General features: G+C 35.8%; 1 long non-coding RNA gene across 1 annotated transcript; it reads right to left on the bottom strand.

Moving 5' to 3' along the window:
• Positions 1 to 9,732: 9,732 nt before the first annotated feature.
• On the bottom strand, positions 9,733 to 18,905 carry LOC116274124. The gene is made up of 3 exons (XR_004182621.1): positions 12,699 to 18,905; positions 10,356 to 10,474; positions 9,733 to 9,752 (listed from the first exon to the last, which is right to left on the bottom strand). It is a non-coding gene; the product is annotated as an uncharacterized LOC116274124 (long non-coding RNA).
• Positions 18,906 to 25,917: the final 7,012 nt, after the last annotated feature.

The following is a 25,917-nucleotide window of genomic DNA, read 5'->3' on the forward strand; positions in this document are numbered from 1 at the left end:
GCTTGTCAGATTTTCTCCTCTAAAGTATGAGATGAGAAGATGTGCTTTGCATATCCCATCCGAAGGAAAGCAACACAGTGCTTTGCAATCCTTTTGGGTTTAGGAAGAAATGTACACAGCTCACAGTTGGACATGTTGTTCCAGTTCTTTCATCAGATGACCTGTAAGGGTACAGTTTTCAGCAGATTCCAAAGTCAGAATGGACCCTGGAACAAGTTCAGATGAGAGTACAAGCTGCCCTGCTCTTCAGACTGTATGACTAAGCAGGATGCAGGATAAGAATACATGCTGAAAAACAGAGGTGGAACAGTGGGTCAGATAGTTTCCCACTCCACATTCAGGGTCTCTTCTTCTCCAACCTGCTCTCCCCCCCAGGTGCCTGACCTGTATCAATTACATCAGCAAGTTCCTATGAAGTCTGGCTTCTGTTTTGGTTAAAATAATGGGAAGCACTAGCATGAGGTAAGGATGAGGGATGGAGGAGGAGGGAAGAGGATGAGGTTAGGCCGTTTACTTCTCTGTTCCTTTCCTGAGTTTTGCCTTGGCCTGGCGGTATCCCTCAACTGAAGTCTCTGGTTCTCTCAAGCTGCCACATGACTCTCTTTCTTCCTCCTCTTCTTTGTGAGTCCTTAGGAATGGCGATAGCTCTGCTGCTGTTAACTACTATTTTCTTCTCTCTTTTTTGTGATTCCATCTTGCGTATTTTTGGGTAATTAGTCTCCTTGTAAATACAGACTGTTCAAATGATCTCAATTTTAGCATGCCATCACTTTACTGTTGGGACCCTAACAGCATAAAAACTGAAAGCATGTAGCCCGCCCTTCACCCAAGGAGGGAAATAATAGTGAGATAGCTGTTTCATTGGGGAGCTAAAGAAGAGCGTGAAATCAGCAGAAACAGAAGGCTTTTGGAGTAGAAAACAATGAAGAAATGTAGATGATTTGTATACATCTACATGAAAAAAGAAAAAACAAAGTAGATGGTGAGTAACTTGGTTTTTATTGAAGATGCAAGATTCTTCTATGAAAAAAACTAAGAAAAATGCAAGATAAATCTGGTTTAAGAAGAAAATGATATTGTTATATCACCTTCATATTCATCATTATTATCATCATCAGTAGCAGTATCCTTCATTAACATCATGGTGAAAACAAAAATAATAAAGCCAGTAGCTGTAATATTCTTAGTGAGAATGTTATAAATAGTAGCAGCAGTACTTATGTATTTTTGGACAAAACCACGTTGATAAGATTAGTGGTAAACTGATTCTGGAGATATAAATAAAAAATAAAGGGAATTTGACAGAAAAATAGCAAACATAATGTAGAATCATCAGTGATAGCAAAGATTTTGAAAGCTAATAAAAAGAGCGTTCATTCAGCCACAAATATTTATTGACTTCCTTTATATGCCAGGCACTCAGCTGAATTCTGAAACTGCACAAGTGAGCAAAACATATGAGGCCTCATTTTAAAACTACCTCTGTTCATGGTAATGTGAAGAGCTTTTGAATAGCGTTATTATTGTTATTACTTTACCTATTCTTGGTTATTCAGTAAAGTCAACTAAGAACTATTTTAAAATGCCAGTTTTCTCAGTCATATAGGGCCATTTTGTCAATCTCCATTTAGTCATCTAGGAAGTATTCTGCATTGATGTGGCCATATCTATTAAAGATAGATGGGAAAAGAAAAAAAGATACTCTTACTTATCAAGGTAAGAAAATTAAGTAGGAGAAGCAAAGTTGGGATGCAAACTGATACAGATATAACATTCTTCAGTTTTCTAAAGCTCATATTTATTCACAGTTCTTGCCTTACCATGTAAACAGAGAGCAGGTTTATAGTAGTTGCAATTAAAATGTACTTTCCTTTAGAAATGATCAATAGAGCTTATTTCATTCATTCTTTTTGTGGAAATTCCTAAATTCCCTTCCCTTTGTTACATCACATATTGGCCCCTTAAGTGATTTTTATTCTTGGAATGTAAAGACAATACTTAATAAATGAAATTAACTATAGTTTTAAATATGTAAGATTTTCTATATTTTCAAGCTGAGATGAAGGTAATCTTCTTAAGCTACAGTATTCGTCTTAATCTTTGGGACTGGTTTTCACATTCATTTGAAAAATAGTATTCATGAGAGGAAAAACTTAAAAATAAGAGTTGATGATGTGTGTCCATTTTTTTCTCTACCTACTAAAGAAATAAAATAAAACAAATTTACAATGAAGAGAATAGAAGAAAAGTTGTTAGAAGATGTGTTCCATCAAAATTAAGGAGAAAATTAAGAGAAAAATAGAAATAATCAGGAAATAATAGTGAGGGATGGACAGAATTTACAAGGTGTCAGCTGTGCGGCTAGCAAGAGAAGAGCAGTCCAGGTCAGAAAAGGAACATTGAGATCTAAAGGAAGAGGGTCTCCAGGAAAAATCATATAGCTGTTGTGTCTATGAGTGAGATAGTTTTTCTCCTTCCTTCCTTCTTTCCTTCCTTCCTTCCTTTCTTCCTTCCTTCTTTCCTTCCTTCCTTCCCTCCCTCCCCCTCTTCCTTCCTTCCCTCCCTCCCTCCCCCTCTTCCTTCCTTCCTTCCTTCTCTCCCTTTCTTTCCGTCCTTCCTTCTTCTTTCTTGTTTTTGTTTTGTTTTGTTTTGTTTTTGAGAGATGGTCTCGCCCTGTCATGCAGGATGGAGTGCAATGATGTGGTTATAATGATCATAACTCACTGCAGCCTCGAATTCTCAGGCTCAAGAGATTCTCCAGTTTCACTCTTCTGAGAAGTTGGGACTACAGACATGCACTGCTGTTCTTCACTAATTTTTTTTTTTCTAGTAGAGACAAGGTCTTGCTATGTTGCCCAGGCTGGTCTTAAACTCCTGGACTCAAACAATCTTCCTGCTTCAACCTCCCTAAGTGCTGAGATTACAGATGTGAGCCACCATGCCCAGTGGAAATAATTTCATATTTAATTTTTGGTTCTGGAGTATGAGGAATCACATACTTATGAGAATACTGATGAAATTAGCCAATAAACTCACCAAAGTATAATAGTTATTTCTAATATATATTAATTTTGGGGGTGTATGTACAAATATTCAACAGACATTTGGAAAATTTTTTAAAATAACAATTTTTAATATGGCAGAAACCTAACATTAATAGTAGAAAGGCCTAAAGATCAAATATCTTTTTAAATAAACTATGCAGAACTCTTTTAAATCAACTCTATTATTATTTCTCTATTTTTAAACTAAGCATCTGCATGAATATACATTCAAGGAAAAGTCTATTCTAGTAATTGTCTATTCCTAACATTAAAGTAGGGCATGTCTACATACAGCTTTCTTTCTCAACTTACTTGGGGCTAGTTACAACTCCAGTAATTAGAGGAACACAGAAAAGGGATATAAAAAGTAGCAAGCAGCAACAGTGGAACCCTAACTAAGGCAGATATGTGAGGTTCTTTCACCCAGTGAAGATCCTGACACAAGTTTAAGTACTTAAAAAATAACAACTGTATAAGTTTTCCCCAACTCATGGCCTCTTTCTATCATCACCTATCCAGTGCTACTGGAAAAGCAGATTCTCACCCTGGCTGAGCTAGCCACTAACCACTAGGGTATAGAATAAGTTGTACTGAAGCTCCAGAGATAAGAAAAGTGTGACAATATTGAACTGTACCTGAGTTCTATGCTTCTGGAAAACAGTGATGATTAAGAAATGCTCTCACTCTTAGTGTTCCAGGAAAGGGCTTACTGCAGAGAATCACAGTGCTCCCATAAAACCTAGATAAGGCTCAGGGATAACCTTTTTGTTTCACCTTGTAGAAGGCTAGACACAGATGCTTCAAATTCCTATTTTTTGTCTTACAAACAACCAGCTGAACTGTTTTTGCCTACTGACCGATTGCTCATTAACTTGTCTTTATCAAATTTGAGTCAGGCTTCTTTATTTGGAGGGTCCCAAAATTTGACCCAACCTTGTACTTTAAGCAAGCATTGGGTGCTTAAGCAGATAATGGAAAGTACAGCAACCAACCTCACCCTCAGTGGCCTCTCCTGAGAACTGGCTGACGGCAAAGAAAGAGACTGCCTGCTCAACTATCCTATCACACCACCTGCTCATCCCACTCCCTACGCCTGATCATTTCTATCCTTGTTAACTCTTCCCAATAAAAGAATTTTCTGTCTGACGTTTGAGACATTTATAGGTCTCATGTTTGTAGCATTCTCTCTATTGCAGTCGTCATTCTTCTCCTATTCCAGTAGTCTTTTCAAATAAAGTCTCTCCTACAAGTCTGACTTTGTTTCTTCTTTAACAAGGGAATCTACAAGTCTGGAGCCTTTTTTATAAAATAAGGGCTTCTTCTATTTTTTTTCTTCTATTGTCTATCCTCTTCTCTGTCTTCCTCCTACACTCTTCTTTCTCATTTTAACGTGTCATGAAAGACACACCTCTGTTAATTTCAGGGCATTAGTTAATGCTAATTGTCCCAAGTGGCATTTGTTTGATAAAATTGTGAATTAAAATGTTAGCAGAATGTGATTTCTAATTTTTTTGATAATTTATTAAATGCCAGTGACTTAAGTATTTTATCCTATGTAATCTTCATCATAGCACTGTAGAGTAGATACTATTACTCAAGTCCATTTTACAAGTGAGGGAATTTTAAATGCATGAAGTTTAGGTAACTTAGCCAAGCCACTCAGTGCTCAGGCGCTATGTGGCAGAGCCAAGAGTGGACTCAAGTTTCCAAGTTAGTCCAAGGCCAGATTGCATATATTTATAATCGTGTTAAGCATGCCCTGAAATTAACAGAGGTATGTCTTCGATGGCACATTAAAATAAAACAAAGAGAGTGCAGTTTTATATACTTAATGCTAATTGTGCCAAGTGGAATTTGTTTGATAAAATTGTGGATTAAAATGTTAGCATCTTGTCTTTTTAATGACTCTGGCAAAGAATGTTATAGTGGAAGAGTAAGAGCAGATCTTAGTGTAAAAAAGGGTAAGGCAAGCAAGTGTGAACACAGAACATATATTACTCCACTTGAAAACAGGACTCTATGTGGAAGGGTAGATAGATATACTGGACTAGATGTGGGGAGATGCAGGTATAAGAAAACATAATTTTTTAATATCCATATTAAAATATCAGCATTCTTTATACAGAATTTAAGGACAAACTTAGAGGAAGATGGTGAGAATAATAATATAGGGAAGAGAAGCAATTTATGGAGTAAGTTCACTGTGTAGGCAGGAGGTAAAATTAAGAGCACATGTAGGGTGATTGGCTATTAGGAGATTAAAAAATTCAGAGGAAAAGAGAGAGTAGTGAAGTCAAATTAGAATGACTGTAAGAGATGGATTTGAGATTTCATATGTTATGAACAGTATTTTCTCAAAGAAGTCCAAGAAATGGTGATATGCTGAAAAATGGAGATCATAGGCAACTATACTGTTGAAGATTTGCAAGAATTACTGAGGAGAGTTGGAGATAATGCACCAGAGACTAGGAGATATTGACTGGGCCCTGGGTGACACTGAAGACCTTGAATTGGTTGGCACTTTCCTGTTATAGTTTCAGCTCCTGGTAAGAGATTTCTCATTTCATGAGCAACTATTTTTTCCATCACATACAATGGTAGTGAATATTTAATTTTGAATACAAATTCTAGTTCATTTGACTTTATTTTAGAAACTGGAAGTCAAATCTATTTGAAATGTGCAAGTTATTTAAATGCATGAAATTTTACATCCATATTCATTTAAAGTATAAAACTCTGTGTCCCCAGATTTGATAGAAATGTTAATTGAATGAAACTGTTTTTTTCATTTTGATGACTGTTCTGGGCCAAAAATCTAGTTACACGTTTTGATACACAGATTTAAAATTTAATTTGGCGTGTACTAAAAAAAAATTCTGGTTAATAAATCTTTTTGGTCTTAAATGTTTTTCTGAGCCAAAAGTGTATGAATGCTGGCCTTTGTCTCTAAAGCTATCATTACAGAAAGCTTTAAAGTCATTTTTACCCTTCCATTGTCTAAATAAAAATCAAGTTGAAAACAGCTGCATGTAATATCTTGTAATACACTGTATAAATATAATTTGCTTGCTTTTCTCTGCAGGTATCAAGTAAATGTTAACACTACTTCATTTCATACAGAGTAACCTACGCCAATCAAGTTTTATTTCAGATAAACTGTTAAAGTCCTAAAATAGAAGTATACAAGCTCCTTTTGAAATACAAATGCTTAAGTATTTGTAAGAATTATTTAACTTGAAGAGCTCTGAAGAACTATTTTAAATAAAATCTTTAGGGATTTAAAATATAATACACCATTTGTTAATTGTCAGGTGCACATAGCTTACATTATTTAACAATTTCAAAGTGTATTGATTCTATAGTTAAAATTTTCAGATGAATATACCCTAAGTTAACTGACTTTGGGAATTACACAGCTCATGCCTGTGGATATACTACTGGTATGTTTAAGAGATTCGTATTAAAGTTTCTAAAGTATGAGTGTTAATTTACTTAGTTTGCTATATTTAAATATAAGATATCTTGTGGCTAGCTCCTACACTAAATCTAGAGACAAATTCAAACTCATTTGTTTTGTCATTAAGTAAAATAGTAATAATAAAGCAGGGAGGCAAGCTATGAAGAATTATTTATAATATACACAGTTTGGGGGATTTTCTTCTAAATTATGGCTTTGCTTGTATTGAAGTTTGTTAACTGGACCATAAAAGTTGTTTTGTGCACTGATGTCATTGCTGATAATAGTAATACTAACATGTTACTTATGCTTTGCAGAGTGACTTTCGCCAGATAATTGCGTGTTACATAAAAAGCATGCCAAACAGCTGATGTTAAACAGCCTTAGTGCATGTTAAGGGGCCAAGGATTAACTATACCTATATAGTCCCTTGTGGGGAAATATGAAGGACAAAGAAGTTCCAAAGTCAGTGCTTTCTAACCATGATTGAAAGAGGAACTGGGCCTTGGCCATTTGCTGCTCAGAAGCCATCACTTAAGCACTGAGCTATCCATTTGCTAATATTGTGGAAAAGTGGACAGTGGATCCCAGAAAGTAAGCAGGGAACTGATGGCTGCATTACGTTATTTTGTCTAATCACCATAATCTAAATAAACATGTTACATTTAAAGAGCTTGTGGGTCAAATTTGAGTCATTTGAATATCTTACCAGTTGATTTACAGAGATAGGATAAGCTCTTTTTAGTCTTGATTTCTTCATTTTCTGTGGAGCTTGGTACAGTCTGTAGATAAAATAGTCCAGGGAATCAAAAGTGTTGGAACCTATGAGTCAGTTCGAAAATAGGGGCCACAAAAGTCCAAAATCTCTAGAGTCAATAGTTTTAGTTCAGAATAATTCTGACACAGTATAGCCCTTGATCTTGAACAATGAGCACAAAGGAAGACATCCAATGGTTGCATGTGGCTTACACATCATTAATCCAGGATTCACCACTACATGAAATGAAATATGTACCTTCTAATTAAAGAGTTCCTCAATTTTCAGTTTTATCCATCTAAATACAGTAATTATTATAAAACAGAGATTTTAAATCAAGAGATTTACTTATCATAAATAAGACTATTTAATATGGTAAATTTTAGGAAGGTACAGGCTAATTAATATATATAAGAACAGGTCTCTATTAATGTCCATGTCACTAAGCGTGCCTAACTTCACTGAATTTTATTGTATCTTAGTATGCCTTCTATTAAAATGTATTTTCTTTTCTCGAGATGAAACAGTCTCTGTAAACTTCTGAGTTTACATAGGTTGAGTTCCATATTCTAACTGTTGATATCTTAACGAGTTCCCAGGGGTGGCACTACAGCCATGTTAGAAATTAAAACAGCACACACACACAAAATCTATGACACCACTACTATGTATCAATGATATATATATGATATATCCACTCTAAAAAAATGCATCATTCACCCAAATTATTAATTCATTCATGCTTTTCAAAAATGAGATTTAGATGCCCAGTTGAAAATATTATTCTTGACCTTTGAGAACAATTTCAAATAACACAATTTCATCTTCACAGCTCTTTCTGATAGTCGTTTTGCTGAATAACCATATTATCTTAAATTGCACACAGAAAAACCTGTAAGAGGAGGATAATTTTGTCTTGGACTTAGAAGTAGATCAATGTTAAACCTGAAAAGCAGTCAAACTAAAGTAAACTAAACTATATTGTGTAGTTGCATTTTATGGAGAAAAGCTTAACCATATAAATCCTAATTGAATATTTTGTTAAATATTCGCCAAAGAAGGCTTTAATTGGCAGAACAGAAAATTAAATAGGTCAACATATCCTTCAGGACAATAGCAAAGTACGTTGATGATGTGGCTTCTACTGCTAGAACAAATCGATGATCTGCAGTGTAAATTAGGATTTTACTTGTGCGTATCTAACACATGTAGATCTGTTTTTGACATTGTATCTAGTTCCATTTTCCTGAACAGTTTCATTACCAGCAAATCTAAATCATAATCTGTATGTGATGTAACCATGGTCTCCTGGAAAACAGTTATGGTTATATTTTAGATGTGATAAACTTTGAAATTCTCCACAGGACTTACGTAGAGAAAAAAAGAAAAAAAAAAATTCCAGAAGCCAGCTGTTATAGGGTGAGTTGACCTAAGGTAAATTGAAGAAGGGTAGGCATCAATTTTTATAGTTGTTGGCTGCACTAAGCAATGCCAAAATAGACATTCTCACCACACAATGTAGGATAGATTCAGTGTTTCATAAAGAGGCATATCAAAAGCAGTTTAAAGAGCTTTCAGAGTGTCTATTAAAGACAGAAAATATTATTTTTATTCTATGTGATTGAGCCCCTGTGTGTATAGACAGACATATAGTAAATATATGTGTGTATATGTCATATATATAAATAAAATACACATATACACAGACACACATACATGCATATATACATAGAGACATAGAGAGTGTGTAACTGTATTAAATAAGAGAATAAAATTGTCCTTATTGAGATTATCTGTGGAGATTTTATCCCAAATAACTGTAACTTATAAAATGGACTAGCTTTTACCAGCTTTCAACTAACTTTAAACATCTTTCCATTTCTATAAATGATGTCAATAGTTTGAGCATTTAGCTGGTAAAAACGAGATGAAAGATTTTGACAGGAAATGCTATATGACTCATTGGACAGTTGGAGAAAATTAGTAAGACCGCCAGTTCATCACAGTGCCATTTTAGATAATACAAGAAGCAGTACGTTTTTAAACAATGGTGACAATGCTGGCAGATTCTAAATAAAAATTAATTAGGGTTCTGCAAATTTAATAAATATGATGACAGATGACATTTATATGATATATATAGCTGACTCTAAAAAAGCAGCTTTAGAGGATATATGTACAATACCACTATATAAAGAGATTTTATCATCAAATCTAATGAATTATTTTATTAACTGAATCAAGGACATCTAAATAATAGAAAACTACAGTACTAAACTGTACTGACTTTTTTTTAAAAAAAAAAAACAAGCTTTTATTGATTATCTCTGGGGTTGCTGGTGCCATGCTTCATGCTAGAATTATAACAAACAATAAGCAAGACAGACATGGTGCTTAACCTCAAGTTGCTTCTATCAGAGGATCAGATAAAGATGAATATCCAGGCAACTTCAACGTAACACATTTGGCTCTATGGTAGAGGATACATGTAATTCTGTGGGAGGAAAATAAGTGAATGACAGCTTACATACTTCCTTAAGGAACGGGCATTTTGGGGGAGATTTAAAGGATAGATTGGAGTGACCCAGGGTAAGAGAAGGGGAGTGCCTATTTGTGCCTTCCTTAGCATTGTGGCTGATCAGGTATTCTGAATAAACATCCAATTGTGGAACAATTGGACTCTGGATACGCTGTAACGTTTGTGTGCAGGGTATACAATTATGAAGGAAAGAGCAACTGTAAAGGCAACAGAATTCAGTGGTTTTCTCTGTTCAGTCGATGCTATGATTAAGAGGTAAATAAAAGCAGAAGACGATTGGCAGTGAGAAGCCAAGTATAAACATTAAAGCCCTCCTTGTTTGCCTATAAAGGGGCGCTCATATTTTATAGCAGAAAAGTAGGGAAAGCTCCAACAGAGGTTAAGCTCTCAATCAAGATAAGCTTGCTATGTAAAAGTCAGGGCCCTGCCTGTGAAAGAATGGGGAACTGATGCAGGTGTTGATGCATCAAATTATTGAACCCACACACTTCCCTGAACCCTGTAAGCCTGCAGAAGTAGCCCACTTCTCTATGCTAATGGCTGGAGCTCTGCTACTACCTTCAGATGATGCAGATGTCTCTCATCTGTAATAAAACATGCACTCCCTCAACGTCTGCCCACACACAACCAATAAATGGACTAAATCACAATGTCACTCATCTGGGGATGTGCTGGATCTGCAGAAGGAGAAAAGGGATTATAGTCTTAAAAAACTAAACAAAGAGAAATTTAACTTGATTTGGGATAAAAGATAGTTTATTGACATGAAAGGACACCCTCCAGATACAGGATTTAACACTCCCAGAAAGCACCCTGGGAAACTATTCAACCACACTGCTGGGCTATCCCAGAGACACATGGAAAAATCATGGTTCAGACTAAGTAAGATAAAAATGCCTGATTTAATGTTACAGACTGTGGAAGAAAATAATTGAGATGTGTATGTTGGTCCGTATGTGTTAAAGTAGTATGTTATGGAAGGTTGGAAAAACCCTCCAAAACTATGTTTCACTATGTCTCCTGAAGGACTCATTATTTTTCAAAGTGCTGATGCATTAGCTCTGAGAGGGGCACCAGCATCATTAAGTTCAATGGTGGCTCTGCTCTCCGGGACAGGCTGACAGAAAATGCCATTGAAAGCCTGGGCTACAAAAGCAAAGAAGTTGGTTGAAGCCTCACTCCCACCCCTTTCCCAGATAGAAGCCAGGTTTCAGCATTAACAGTGGAGGCAATAATTGCAATGAGTGGCAAGGTCAAAGTGGCAGCCAAAAGGATTTGACCTACGGAGACTTATGGAGATAGTGGAGATGGTTAATAGTACATTGTGTCTCTCAAGCAACAAACAGGGATATTGCTCAATCTGTACACTCAAAATTAAGGAAAGATAATCAGGTTGTTGAGGACAATCCCCCTAATTAAAAACAACAACAATGAAAAATAACCCCCACAATTCCTTTGCCCTCTTTCTGGACTTTTGGTTTTTGTTTTGTTTTGTTTTAATGTAGAGTCTATTGATTAAACTAGAGACAAGCTGGTTTCTCAATATATTTGTTTTAGATGCTTTCTGGTCAGTGTAGTAACAGGGGGCTTAAGATTTGGCTATATTTTCTTTATAAAGAGTACTAATTAATGCACATTTTAAACTCTGTCTCACCTTTATCTTCACTTCTGGTGAATCAACGCTCTGAGTCTCTGTATTTCAACATCATAGATTCTGTAACCCCAAACTGACTCCTGGCCATGGAATAGGAGTAGGTGAGATCGGCTACCTGAATGCTCTCAGTTTCGTACGGCGAGTGGGGCAAAGGGCCAATTAATCCTTTAGAGACTTTCAGCCTATACTCCCTTCCATTTTCCATACTGTGACTGGCTCCCCATCTCTGCTATACTTGCTGTCTCTGAGTTCTGAATCTCTCAGGTATCCCTAAGTGAAAGCCATCTCTCGTTCATCTCTGCACACGCTTCAGGCTGCAACTGCCTGCATGATAGTAAATGAGATCGCTTCCTCCATGTCTCCTCTCCTCTTCTCTTTGTTCTTGAGGACATACATATTGGACAAAATCCTCTAAAAGATTTCTTACACATTGGCCCTGTCCCACCAATTTTACAAAGATAAATATATTTGGAGAATTCGATTCAAATATATTTAAATAAATATCATATGCATTATTTTTTCAGACGATGCCAAGCTCCCAGTGACTTCACTCTGGGATATCTGGCTGACATTGGAACTTCCATCTTCAGGGCACAGTCATTACTAGGTTATCCCATGGTGCTCAAGCAGGGAAATCAAAGCTAGCTAGCCTTCCCTTCTAGAAATGTATGTGTGAAATATAGATAGTAAATAACAGGGTGAGTGAACTGCTTAGGGGCAGGAACCTGGTGCTCTCAAACCTTCAGTAGTGGCAAGAGACCTTCTGCTTGTACAAAAATGAGCCACCTTCTCAGAACTCAACTTGAGTTCTCATCATCTGACACTGAAACACTAGGTGATATGTCCAGAAGTCAAGCATGGAAAATTGTGGAAAGCATGGAAAATGGTATTGAGGGTAGAGGTAAATTTTGAATTGTGAAATGAAGGAGCAAATGTCAATCCCTAACTGAGGGCACTAGGAGATGCACCCAATATCTTATCAACCTAAAATGAGCAGTTGTGCCCTCTAAAGGCAATCTAGATAAATCGAGGGTTATCTCCAGGGTGTCTGTATTCTTTAAGGAAATTAATGCTTTTTCATGAGCATCCAAAGGGTTCCACTTGGAGGCAATTATGTAGGGCCATATTTTCTTTCTCCCCTTACTCTTCCATGTGTTGGGTATTTATTCATTCATACTCCAGTACAAGGGTCATTACAAGCTAGAATAATAAAAAGAGTTTTGCAATAAGATAGAAAATATACTAACCAATGCATCTCTGTATTTCCTATCTGTCATTCCAAAGCTGAACAGAGCAAGCTATTTTTCTTTTTCACTCCTTCTATGTGCAGACCCTCTGATTGGTCACACCACCAGTCTTCATCCAAGGGAAAACTGATGCAGTCTTTATATTGAAAGCCTAGACCAGTAGCTGAGGACAGAACAATGAGAAAGTCTTCAGTGTTGCAGAACAGTGGGATACAAAATCTAGGGAAACAGTGTGGAGGGAGACTGGGAGGAAGAGGAGTTGTGACAGAGAAAGAAGGTCTACCTGATACCATTTAAGAGAGATACAGATGTCAAGAGACAATGCACAAAAAAATTTTGCACCTTTATCTCTAGTGTGAATGTATTTAATCATGTAACTAAAAATATGTTTTTCTGCTAATGGACATTCTCTCATCTATCTTGCAAAGCTTAGGGGCATTTATAAAAGGATATAAAAATGAAGTTTAATAATATTAAAGCATTATAAGATAGGGCTCACTGCAAAAACCTAACCAACATTGACTACGACAGCAGGTGAGCATTGGTCTCATTTGCATTCTTCTCGTTCAAAAGTCTGGTCTACTTACTTTACTGGCATATATAGACAATCTTAGTTCAAATTTTTTCTTGGTAATGTAGATGATATATGCATTAAAGCAATGCCTTCATCTCTTGTAATACCTCAAAGCTGTATTTCAACATCATTTGAATTAAAATTCTTCATGTATTTTTACGATTTTATTATTTTTGTTACTACTGGCATGGACACTGCAAAAAGTCATTTAAATGATAGAAAGGACACATTTTAAATATGAATGCTTGGAAGTTATCTGTGCTTAATGCTTGTGCCTGTGAATATACTTTCCCAAATTATATTGAAATCTTAGTGAGATAACTTTAACATCTATGTTTCCTCCAAAACCAAAACTTGAGACAAAGGTTCATATGGGAAAGGATCAAAGGGAGCAGGGATGAGGGGGGGTGAAAGGAAAACTAGGAAAGGCCCTACCATGTTTGGTTGATTTGACCATCTCTCATGGCAGGCGCTGCTCAAACCCCAGGAGAGGGTGACGTTTGGATTCTCCCCCAACCCCGCCCACATCTCACTTGCCATTGCATTGTGTTGCTCCTTCTGCAGTGTTTCCTTCCCTTCATTTCCCAATTGGCTAACTCCTGTCTTCTTTAGAATTTCAGTTAATTAGTTTGAATGCCAATTACCATGGAGGATTTCTGTAACTTCCTTGTATTTTTTCTGTCACCTATTGATGCCTTCTTAGCAACTATTCTTTTCTTTGCAGCACTTGTCACACCTGTAATTGCTTGAACTTTTGGATAAATTATTGGTTTTATATTCACCTTACTAGGTTGAAAGTTGTTGAAAGCAGGCGCCATACGAGTTTCATATACTGCAGTTAGCACAGTTGTAGGTACATATTTGTCTAAGTATAGCTTTTACTGAGTGACAGAATGAATAAGTAACATACCTGTCAATGAATGTGATTATTAAAAATGAGATTATTGAAAGCAGTTTTCGATAAGATGCAACATTATTAACTCATAGCCATACTAGACTGACAGCTATATAAACAACATCTATAATGACAGGTAGTTTCATATCCTCCTCAAATTTAACATATATTGTCTATTTCTCACGATGTCTAATAAACCACATAAATCATTTTTATAGTGATGCCTATCTCATTGACTATCACATGTTCTGTTAGCTAGTTTTAGTGGTGTCTGCTTGCATGGATTGACACATTTTTTTTCTTTTTTCTTTTTTTTTTTTGGAGACAGAGTCTTTCTCTGTCACCCAGGCTGGAGTGTAGTACCATTATAGCTCACTGTAACCTCAAACTCCTGGGCTCAAGCAATTATCTCGCTTTAGCTTCCCAAGAAGCTAGAACTATAGGTATGCACTATCATACCTAATTTAAAAAATATATTTATATTTTTTGTAGAGATGAGGTCTCCCAATGTTGCTCAGGCTAATCTTGAACTCCTAACCTCAAGTGAGCCTCCCATCTTGGCCTCCCAAAGTGCTGGAATTTTAGGCCTGAGCAACTGGACCCAGTCAAGATTTTTAAGTTCAAATTTCCATGATAATATGTTTTTGCAAGAAGTTCAATGAACTTTTTTCCCCCATGTATGTAAAACCTAAAGACTAGATATAGGCAAATATTGGGATGGTATGAAAAGCTTGCCAATAAATCTATTAGGTGTTATTTATTTATATAATTCTATTATCAATTAAAATATCTACCAATTTAAATTGTCATCTCCCTATTCCTGCCTATCAGTAAAATATGTTGTGCTTAAAATTCATAAAAATGTGTGCATTTCAAGGCCTCTTATATTTACTATGGTGGCCAATTTTGGATGTCTTTCTTAGTGAACAATAATGAAGTGGAAATTCATATTTCTTATAGTTGAAGTATAAACATGTCTAACAGAATTCTTAATGTATTAGCCTCATTACAGAGTTTCCCAATCTGCTGATCATCAGAACTGTCTAAAGAGATTTCTTATATATTTAAATTCACTGGGCCAAATGGTGGATATTCTGAGCCAGCGTGGGTGGAACGGATCCTGAGATTCTGCATTTTAAAACATTTTGAAAATGATTCTGATTGTTAGCCAGAGTTGTGACCCCTGGAATAATACTTACATATACAGTTTGACCACATTATATATTTATGCAAGCAATATTTTCATAAGAGTACAAAGAAGAAAGAAAGAGATGTTGAGATGGTTATTATGAATAATTATCATTGCATAAACCCCTCAGTTATTTTAGTGAAGGAGCTAATACTCTCCAGACCTGATTATCTCTGTGGATAAAAGTACTGCAGATTGTATTTCTAGTTATGAAATATTAACTTTTCTTGTATTTACATAAAATATACTTTTTCCATGCTTTTACTTCTAATTGAGGAACACTGAAAGATTATATAAGGTTTATGTCAACATATTAAAATGAAGCTTAATGCTTTTTACTCAGTTAAATTACTTTAATATTTTGTCTTAAAAATTCCACTGTATTGTTACCTTTTAAGAGCTGCTCATTCAGTCTATATTTTATTTCAAAAATAAGTATTGTGGCATTTTTAGGAAACAAATATGATAGAAATTATATGAGCAACACTACTTATTTATTTGCAGTGGTAGTCTGCATTATTTCTGGGGTTTTTTAACTGTTGACTTTTAGAATAAACTCCTTTCCTGTACCAAATACAGCTAGATAATGAGAGAATATTCTTTGAAAATGTAGGAGTGAAAATCCAGGAGGAGGTTACTGCCATCAAGTACTGAAATAATGACTTTCAATCTGTAAATTTCTTTCAAAACTCATGATTTTACTCAGTTATTCTCCAGTTAAATTTAATACATAATATAACAGGGAAATTTTATTTCAGAGACATATGGAGAAGCCTTGGTGCTTATTTATTCTGTTGGGTGATTGTTGATAGAAGCAAGGTTTGTGAAGACAGACTTACTGCATTTCCTAATATGAACATAGAAACACTCACATACTCTCCTCTAAGGCTGAAATGGCATTGCAAGTAGACAAATAATATACCAATGTGGTGTTATTTCTAGAAAAGGCATAAAAACTTGTTTTCTTTTTTATCTCTTGCCTTTCCTGAAGCATTGTATTGTGTTTATTGATTGTACAGGTGCTGGAAAGGGCATTTGGGTTAAATTCTTAGTTCAACCATTAACTAGCTCTGGAAAGACTCTTCAATAAATTACTGAATCTCTATGGACTTTGTTTCTTCACGTGTTAATTATATCATCCTGAAAATGTGACTATTAATAGTATCTACCTCATAAGATTGTTACAAGGATGACACAAGTCAAAACAGTTAATACAGGTCAAGTATTTAAAGTAATACAGGTTGTATGGAGAGCTCAGTAAGAGCTAGCTTTATTTTTCTCCCCTAAACCTTTGCTACTTGCTGATTGATCCTTGGTTTTAAATTTCTCATCTGTTTAAATGCAAATGACACAATGAAGGGTTTGGCATGCTAAGTCCATTCAGTCATTTACACCTTGAGGCAAATGCACATATGAAAACTTTTCCTGAGAGTAGATTTGAGAAGGGATAAAGAGGACAATTAAATCACTGGACAGCCATTTTGAGAGATCCATTCATAGCTGTCAGCAAATAAGCAACATTGGGTTCAGAGGTGTCCAAGGAAACCTGAAGTCCATATAAAATGTTTGCACAGGACCACCTTGAGGAGAAACACAGGTATCATACAAATGGGTATTAAATATGTTTGTAACCTAAAAAAAAAAGAAAAAAAACTGGAGAACAGAAAGTCATGTCTGGAGAACGTGCCTTTAATTTATAGACAAATGGGTTTTTCTTGCAAATTCAACTTCCCATCCTCTGCTGGGAGATAATTCTCCATGGATCTCTCATGTTTCTCCATAACTCCATAAAAGCAAGAGGCATTGACAGCTTTGTTTGCTTTGTGCTGGACTATTTTTTTTTCTTTTTTTTAGAAGAATGTTAGCCTAGAAAAAAGCTTTGGAAGACAGACTCACAGTTCCTGATTTGTCAGTTTCTGAAATAAGTAAAAGAAAGCTTTACTAGCCTGCATACATCCAAGGTTTCTCTGCTGGCATTTGGATTAAGATTGCTTTCTATATTAACCTCTGAATCTGTGTTTTTGCTTTAAAGAGTGCTGGAGCAGAAAAATAGCCATTGGGGTACCTGTGATACCCAATCTTGCCACAAAATGTGTCAAGATTGTTTTTTCCTATGCATTTATTTTCCACAGTTACACTATCAGTACAGTATCAGATACATGTACTATATTTCAGTACATATCAGATACATGTACACCTTCTTACTTTGCTGTCTTTCAGATGGAAGAGCATTTCTCTGTTGGACACAATGCCCATACCTCCTTTCAGTTCACCTTCTACCACCTTCTTCTTTCTTTCACTTGCAATGCCAGACTTGCATTAAATGCCAAACTGCAGGTCCTAGGATCTGGCTTCTGGAGTGGTTAGCAAGATGAAGAAAGGGAAGTTAGCTTTCCATGGGATACATCTTGATTAATGAGAAATGTGACACATAAGGGTAAAAACGGACAAATCCCCTCTCCCTTTCCCCTTTCAGGGTGCAGATCTTTTCTGCAGCTCTTCTAAGAGAGTCCTTAGTCACCTACAACACATCTTTGCAGCTCACTGTAAAGCAGTAACCAGTGCAGTAAAGTACCACTTCTTTCAATTTGCTCTTTTCCTGGCCTCACTTATTTTATTCCATAACTTCACTGCCCTGGGCTTGTAATTCACAAAGAAAGAATTAACACTTTAATCCATTCTCAGGCATATTTTTCTAGAGAACCCTAAGATGCTTGACTGTAACTAGCAGAATAAATGAAACAAATCAGTTAGACCGTAAGTAGAGAAAGTAGAGGATTATTGCTTTTCATCTTAAGCCCTGTTTATAATGTAATTTTTAAAATTAGAAGCATGTAATATATATTACTTCAGAAATAATTAAAAAATAATAATTTAGAAAATTTCTCTTTATTGAGGACTTTTGAGACACAAAAGGAATTACAATTTGTAACCAATAACAGCATTTATAAATTTTTAGTCTCTTGTGATACAGATTGAACAGAGGCAGGTCCCACTGGGGGTTGGAGAAGAGTGATAGTGGCCAGGCAGTGGGGAATGGTTGCAGATTTAGCTTCCCAGTATCCATTGCCACTGCATTCCCCAACCTAAGTCTTCTGTGTTCCTCAACCTAACCGAATCTACGAGAACATCTATGCTTCTAAAAATGAGATCCAAAAATATGAGGATCAAAGACAGACAAAAGTACATTGTCATGCCTAACTGTATTCATATCCACTATCTATGTTCTGGTCCATATCTAAGGACTTCTTGCTTACTCATTATTTAAACTAGGAATGATTTCCCCCTTTAGAAGAAGGTAAAAGCAACCTTCTCAGAAAGTGTAGTATTCCTCAATGGCCACAACAAGAAACATTATATAAAACTGCAAAATAACAAAATGTATGCAAAGATATGTCCATGGAATAACCATGAGAGTGAGGGAAAAGGCTTACTAGGAGAAAGAAGTATTATCATCAGAAATGCACTTGGCTTGCTTCTCAGAGTTTTCTTTAATTTGGGGTATATATTTTCAGTACTCATCTAGGAAAATATATTCCAAACAAACATATTGGTATGTTTAAAAAAAAAAAAAACTGGCAAGATAGAGGGAGTTTTTTCCAAAAATAATAGCAACCCAACATACTCTATTTTTCTTTTTAATTGCAATGCATAAAGTAAGAAAAAAATGCTAATGGCAATCTCATTCTGGGTAACTTCAGGTAATTTTAACATTGAAGTTTTATTATTCTGCCTTGACAATGGTATAAATATTTTCAGTGGAGACAGCAGTCAATGTAATAGATCAAACTGTACAGTTCACTCACTCATTTTACAGCAGACAGAAACGTTCCCTTTCAGACTAGAGATTAAATTCCTTAACCTAGCATAGAAGACTTTTTAAAAAAATTTTCATTTTAATATGTTTTTCACTTTAAGTTCAGGGATACTAGTGCAGGTTTGTTACACAGGTAAACTTGTCGTGGGAGTTTGTTGTACAGATTATTTCATCATCCAGGTGTTAAGCCTAGTACTCATTAGTTATTTTTCCTGATCCTCTCCCTCCACCCACCCTCCACTCTCTGAAAGGCCCCAGAGTGTGTTGTTCCCCTCTACGTGTCCATGTGTTCTCATCATTTAGCTCCCACTTACAAGTGAGAACTCTTTAGGATCTGATTGCTTTTCATGTCTCTAGCACCCTCTCACACCTTACTTATTACTCCTACTGTACTCATTACTCCTACCAAATTCCTTCTGTCTTTCTGTGGCCTAGATAAGTTCCCTATTGTTTCCTGAGTTTTCTTTCTAGAATGGATTTTTATGTCTGCATTCCTAGCTAATTCCTGCACATCCTTAACAGTTTACCTGAAAGGTAACTACCTAGAGAAAAAAAAGAATTGCTGACATCTCTGCTTTCTAGCTTAGGCCCACTGGCTGAGTTCTTAGAGCACCCTGAGCTTCATCTATTAGAGATTATATGACAGTTGACAGCTACTACTTGTGTTAAGTTAAAAAATACATATATATGATATATACATTTCACATATATATATTTCATATATATGATATATATCCATTTCATACATATATTTCATACTTTATATATATATATATTTATATATGTGATATATGAAAGGGTTTAGCGATGCCCATCTCTCAAATAAACTGTTTCAATGAGATGAGTTTTTAGTCTCTTGTGATACAAATTGAACAGAGGCAGGTCCCACTGGGGGTTGGAGAAGAGTGATAGTGGCCAGGCAGTGGGGAATGGTTGCAGATTTAGCTTCCCAGTATCCACTGCCACTGCATTCCCCAACCTAATATTATTGTTACTCTCATATCCTTCCTTCATAGAAGTTCCAGATTCAACATTGGGCAGAAAAGAACAGGACTCATTAGAAAGGAAAATTAAATATTTAACTCATTTGGCAATAAGAAAAGTTTATTGGTAGAAAAATAAAAAAGGGATTCAATTAGTTAAAAATCCCTTTGGCAACAATAAGATGTTTGAAACAATAGTTGTTAGAAAAATTGTGTTGAAGGCAGGTCGTGATGAAAGTTTTCAGAAACAATGGGATTGCAGAGAATTAGAGTGATGAGTTTATAAATGCTGTTATTGGTTACAAATTGTAATTCCTTTTGTGTCTCAAAAGTCCTCAATAAAGAGAAATTTTCTAAATTATTATTTTTAAGTTTTTCTAAAGTAATATATATTACATGCTTCTAATTTTCAAAATTACATTATAAACAGGGCTTAAGATGAAAAGCAACAATCCTCTACTTTCTCTACTTACGGTCTAACTGATTTTGTTTCATTTATTCTGCTAGTTATAGTCAAGCATCTAAAAAATAGGCTAACTCGACTGTTTTAAAAATAATTTTTTCTAGACTGTATTAACAATTCTCAGTCTTTTTCTTTTCCAATTGAGGATAGTATTAAAAATTCACAGGAGATTTTGACTATATATATTTCAGAGGATGGTGTAGAGTAAGAGGCAAATCTTGCGCACTGGAACCATTGTCGTAGATGTCATTTTTGAAGTTTATTGTGTGACATTACACTTTCACTGACCCCCCAACTTTTTAAAACAATTTTCTTGGGTGGAATATGGAGAGTCTGAGATCCATGTTTACTTTCTTACTGTAATTAAAACTGATATTGAACATCAGAGAAAATAAGGAAAGTTTAAAGTTATATAATAGGTTGGCTGGCTTGCACTCTTAAAACATGACAGTGTCATGGAAATCAAACATGGCTGAAGAACAGTTCCGAATTAACAGGCACTAAAGGGACATCATACATTTAGACAATGTGAGGTTCTTGTTTGAGCCTAGATTTTAGAAAATGAAGCTATAAGGAATATTACTTGAGTAATCAGGGATATTTTAATTTAGACTATGTGTTAGGTAGTAGTATTATATTCGTGTTAAATTTCCTGAATTGATGCATACAATTTTACAATGTAGGAGAATGCCCTTATTCTTAGGAGACGCATGCTGAAGTATTTAGGGGTTAACTGCCTCCAAAATTGCAAGTAAATATAAATCTGATATGGCATGACACAGTAACACATTTTTAAACTCTGAGATTACAAGAGATATGGAGTTTGGAGGAAAAAACTCAAACAACAGCCACGTAGATTCAATTTATATATGTAGTACTTTGTGTTCTGAAAGGTGAAATGATGTTTTAACTGGGAAGCAAGAAGAATAATAACTACCTCTTGAGTTGTGAGATTACGGGAAAACTGTATGTGAAGTTAGTTTGTAAAAGACGAAGTGTTACGCAATGGTAGCTCTTTGCCCTCTTACTTCTTTTGCTTCCTTATCGTTGTCATCATCATCATCATCACTTGCAATTTGCTTTCACTAAGCTTAGTTAAGGCAAAGTCGGTCAAGAATTTAGGGTGGGAGAAATGGTATGAATAAATATGGGAGTGTTTGTGTGTCTTCTGAATGTGTTAGACTGCAGAAATAATATTTAAATTACTCACAATACCATATTATGTGAATCATGCTAGTTAAATTCCATTTTCTTCACCTAATGTTGATTAATAATTATATATATGTAGTGATTAATAATTAAGACCACCAAAAAACCCATGATGATTGTCCTTGGTATTTAATGGGATTAGGAAACACTGGTAATTTTTTCCAACTATAGAAGAGAGTGTCTTGATAATAAATGAAATAAGCCATGCTTGCAGAATGAGAGGCAAAGTGGAATTAAAAAAAACAAAAAGATCTCACTATCACTCCTAAAGCTCTTTTCAAAAATTTTTAAGAGGTCAACATGCTCTTTATAAAAAACAGTCACTACCTACAAAATTATAAAGTCTAATCTGATGACGATCAACATGACATTTTCAAAGGAAACTAGAAGATTGTAGTTTGTTATTGCGTAGGATGACAGATGGGCTGCAGAATGAGCAATGGGTAATTCTGTGTTACAATGTCAGCTCAAGTCAAGTGTGGCTCTATAATATCATTTCTAAATTCTAAATGAATCATACTTGTAGCTTCACAACTGATCTGATTGACAAAGTGGGGAGTACATCAGCAAAACTCTCAGATAATGAAGACTTATGAGAATTTACGCATCCCAGAGAGAAAATTATTAAAACAATGAATAAATGCAAGACTCGGAGCCAGGCCCCCTGTCATCTGGTCTTCTTTCTCTTCTCTGCAGCCTTGTGTGGGCGGGAGAAACAGGGGCCATGCAGGCAGAGGCCCATGCTTTCAGAGAGCTCGCATAGCACTACCTATCTCTTGATAATTTAAGAAGGCTTATTTTCTATCCATCTTCAAAGAACTACATATTTCCTTATGATACTCTTTATTTTAGGTCAGCAACATTGATGCTAGATAATAAACAGGAGAGTATAGATACAAGTTGAACTATTATTTTAGGGTAAGAAAGACAAATGTGTAAGAAATAAATGCAAGATGATGGGATATATGCAACATGGTGATGGAAAGCACTTAGGAAAGGGTAGAGGATTAACTATTTTATCAGGTAGAGCCAGAGGTAAGGAAAAGAATCACAGATTCAGAACTATCTAAGTTTAAAAGAATGAAATAAGTTTATTCAGCAGACTTGGTGGTGATGGTGACAAGGCTTTCTAGACAAAGGAACTACACACACATAGGTGAAGAGTTGCCCACTGCGTATCCAAATAAGGAGCCCAGGCTGGCTCCTAGTTATCATATTTGAAGGAAAGAGACAAGTAATGAGGCTGAAGCAGAATGTTAGAGGCGGAATACGGAAATAATGCCTCGAGACAAGAAAGAAGTATAATTTATGTATACATAGGTAACAGCATATTCAATATTAATAATGAAAACAACACTGACGAAGTTGAAAAAGTTGATTACAATGTTACATAATAAGTGCTTTGAGATTATCTGAATATCAGGCAATAAAGATTTCCCTCCGATTGTTTAATAGACTAATCTCATTCTATGTATTTTCCTTTTTGAACTCCTCTTTATTGTTCCATACTGTCTTTGGTCCTTCTATTATTTTCAATAATCTCCACAACTTATACTACATTGTGAAGACTCCAGGATAAAAAAGGAGAAGGGAGTCTGTAAATACAGGCACTCTATTGACATATTCTGTGAAATGATTTTGTATATAATTTATACCCAAATCATGTTTAGGGCTTCAAAAAAGAAATGTAAAGTATTAAATTGATCACAGAATGGTATTTATTGAAAAACATGATATTCTCTAAGGGGCAAGTTAGAAGCCTCTGTAGTTGAGCAGCTTTCTGAAGAACCTCAGTGACTAATCTACCAGCAAATTCTAACTCAATAAAACCCCACAATAACTATGCACATTTTTCCTAGGGCTAAACTGATTCTACAGAGAATTAGAAACTATTTTCTGGGAAAAGCCATAGCATAGAATTAATAGGAGTTGGCTGGGTGCGCTGGCTCAAGCCTGTAATCCCAGCACTTTAGGAGGCTGAGGTGGGTGGATCATCTGAGTCAGGAGTTCGAGACCAGCCTGGCCAACATGGCAAAAACCCATCTCTACGAAAAATACAAAAATTAGCTGGCCGTGATGGCTAGCACCTGTAATCTCAGCTACTCAGGAGGCTGAGGCAGGAGAATGGCTAGAACCTAGGAGGTGGAGATTGCAGTGAGTGGAGATCATACCACTGCACTTCAGTCTGGGTGACACAGCAAGACTCCATCTCAAAAAAAAAAAAAAAAAAAAAAAAAGAATAGGTGTTTCTGCTTTCTTCTTCTCATGGGAAAAATATTACTTATGACAAGGAATTTTGAAATTGAATATAGCTACAGTTAGTATAGTGATGTTCCTAATTTTTCTAAGACAAAGAACTCTGCCATTCTTATGTTGTAAGAAGGAGATATGTCCATATTTATTACAATCAATTGAAAGCAGACATCACTGACTTGTCCACAAAACTCGAATTCCCTCTCTACCCTCAAAATTAAAAATGTAGAGTGAAATATGTCTTTCTTATTCTCCCATGGTCTGGCCAGCCCTAAGACTTGATACTTTGGGATGAGCCCTGTAGTGATACTTTAGCTTCTGCTGCAGAAGCTGGAAGTCTGGAGCTGACATTCATTCCAAATGTCCAGCCTTGCTGTTACTGGCCCATCTCTATTCTCTTCTGTACCTCACTTGTCACCATTGCTATTGCTGTTGCCTCTGACCTCCACATTTCCACAAGGCAGGAAGGTAATTCACAGTAAGAGGCAGACACTTCAACTTGTTATGCTATGACCAGCTCCAGCATGACTGAGCCCTGGTGGCACAGCAGATCGAATGAACCCAATTAGCTTGTTCTTTATTACCTGTCACCTGTGGCCGGTTTGGAAGGAGTTCTGCTGTCAGTTCCTTTAGAATATAGGAAATCGAAGCACTCTGCCTTACTAGGTTTGGTCCTGATTACAAATGTCACCTGTCTAGTTTCTCCACACGTGAATAATCAACCTTCTCATCAGCTTCACATTGTCATAAATGACATTCTGGCCTTAGCAGAGCCAACTCAGTCTATTCTTTCCTCCTGATCCTTCTGCTCCTCCTCCATCTCCTCTACCTTTTCCTCCTCTTTTCCTTTTTTTCTTTTCAATGTCTTTCAATACAAACTTTCTGTTAGGAGAGGCAAAGGAGAAAGAAATCAGAGGTTTCTTTTCTGAACAGCAAGCTTCTGCACCCCCATGCAAATGTATAATTCTTCTTTAACCAGTAACTTCCAAGGCATAAATGCAAATTCAAGCCTGTTACAGCTAAAACATACTGGATGCAGAAAGGTATGTGTGTGGGAAAAGAGCAGTGTCCAAACATGCTAAAATATTTTAGACAATTATAATTATTTACTTCGGTTTCAAGTTACATAAAGAGGAATGTACACTTCAACCTCAGAGCACATTTCTCTAATATCCTTTCAAAAAAAAAATCTTGTATTTTCAACTCCACATTTTCTGAAGCCTTTTTGTTGCATCAGATGTTTCCATTCCCCTCACCCAATCTGCAAACATATCCTGTCTCCCCATAGCCTGGGAATTTTGTCCCTTCTCTTTTACCCTTTTTAGCCAGAATACATTCTCTCCATTTTCTTTCTTTCTCTTTCATATTATTAGGTAGACTGATAACCTCTGGTTCCATTTTTTTCCCACTTATCTGGTCCTTTTGCTGCCCATTATTTGATTATTTGCTAAAAAGATCTTTAAATTCTGGCCCCGCCATGGCCTGAACCTATTTCCTAGGTGTCTGACTCAGTCTACTCTACTCATCTGTAAAATATGAATATAGTAACAAACACACAGGGTAAACACTAAATGAATTAAAACACACAAATCATTTAGAGCAATGCACAACACATAATCATAACCAAATAATTGTCATCCTTCTTTTTAGGAAATGTATTAGGGTTCTCTTAGAGGGACAGAACTAATAGCATGTGTGTGTGTGTGTGTGTATATATATATGTGTGTGTGTGTGTGTATATATATATGAGTTTATTAACTTACATGATCACAAGGTCCCACAATAAGCTATCTGCAAGCTGAGGAGCAAGGAGGGCCAATCTGAGTCTAAAAACTG

Source organism: Papio anubis, chromosome 3 (assembly GCF_008728515.1).
Source record: "Papio anubis isolate 15944 chromosome 3, Panubis1.0, whole genome shotgun sequence".
NCBI classification, from domain to species: Eukaryota; Metazoa; Chordata; class Mammalia; order Primates; family Cercopithecidae; genus Papio; species Papio anubis.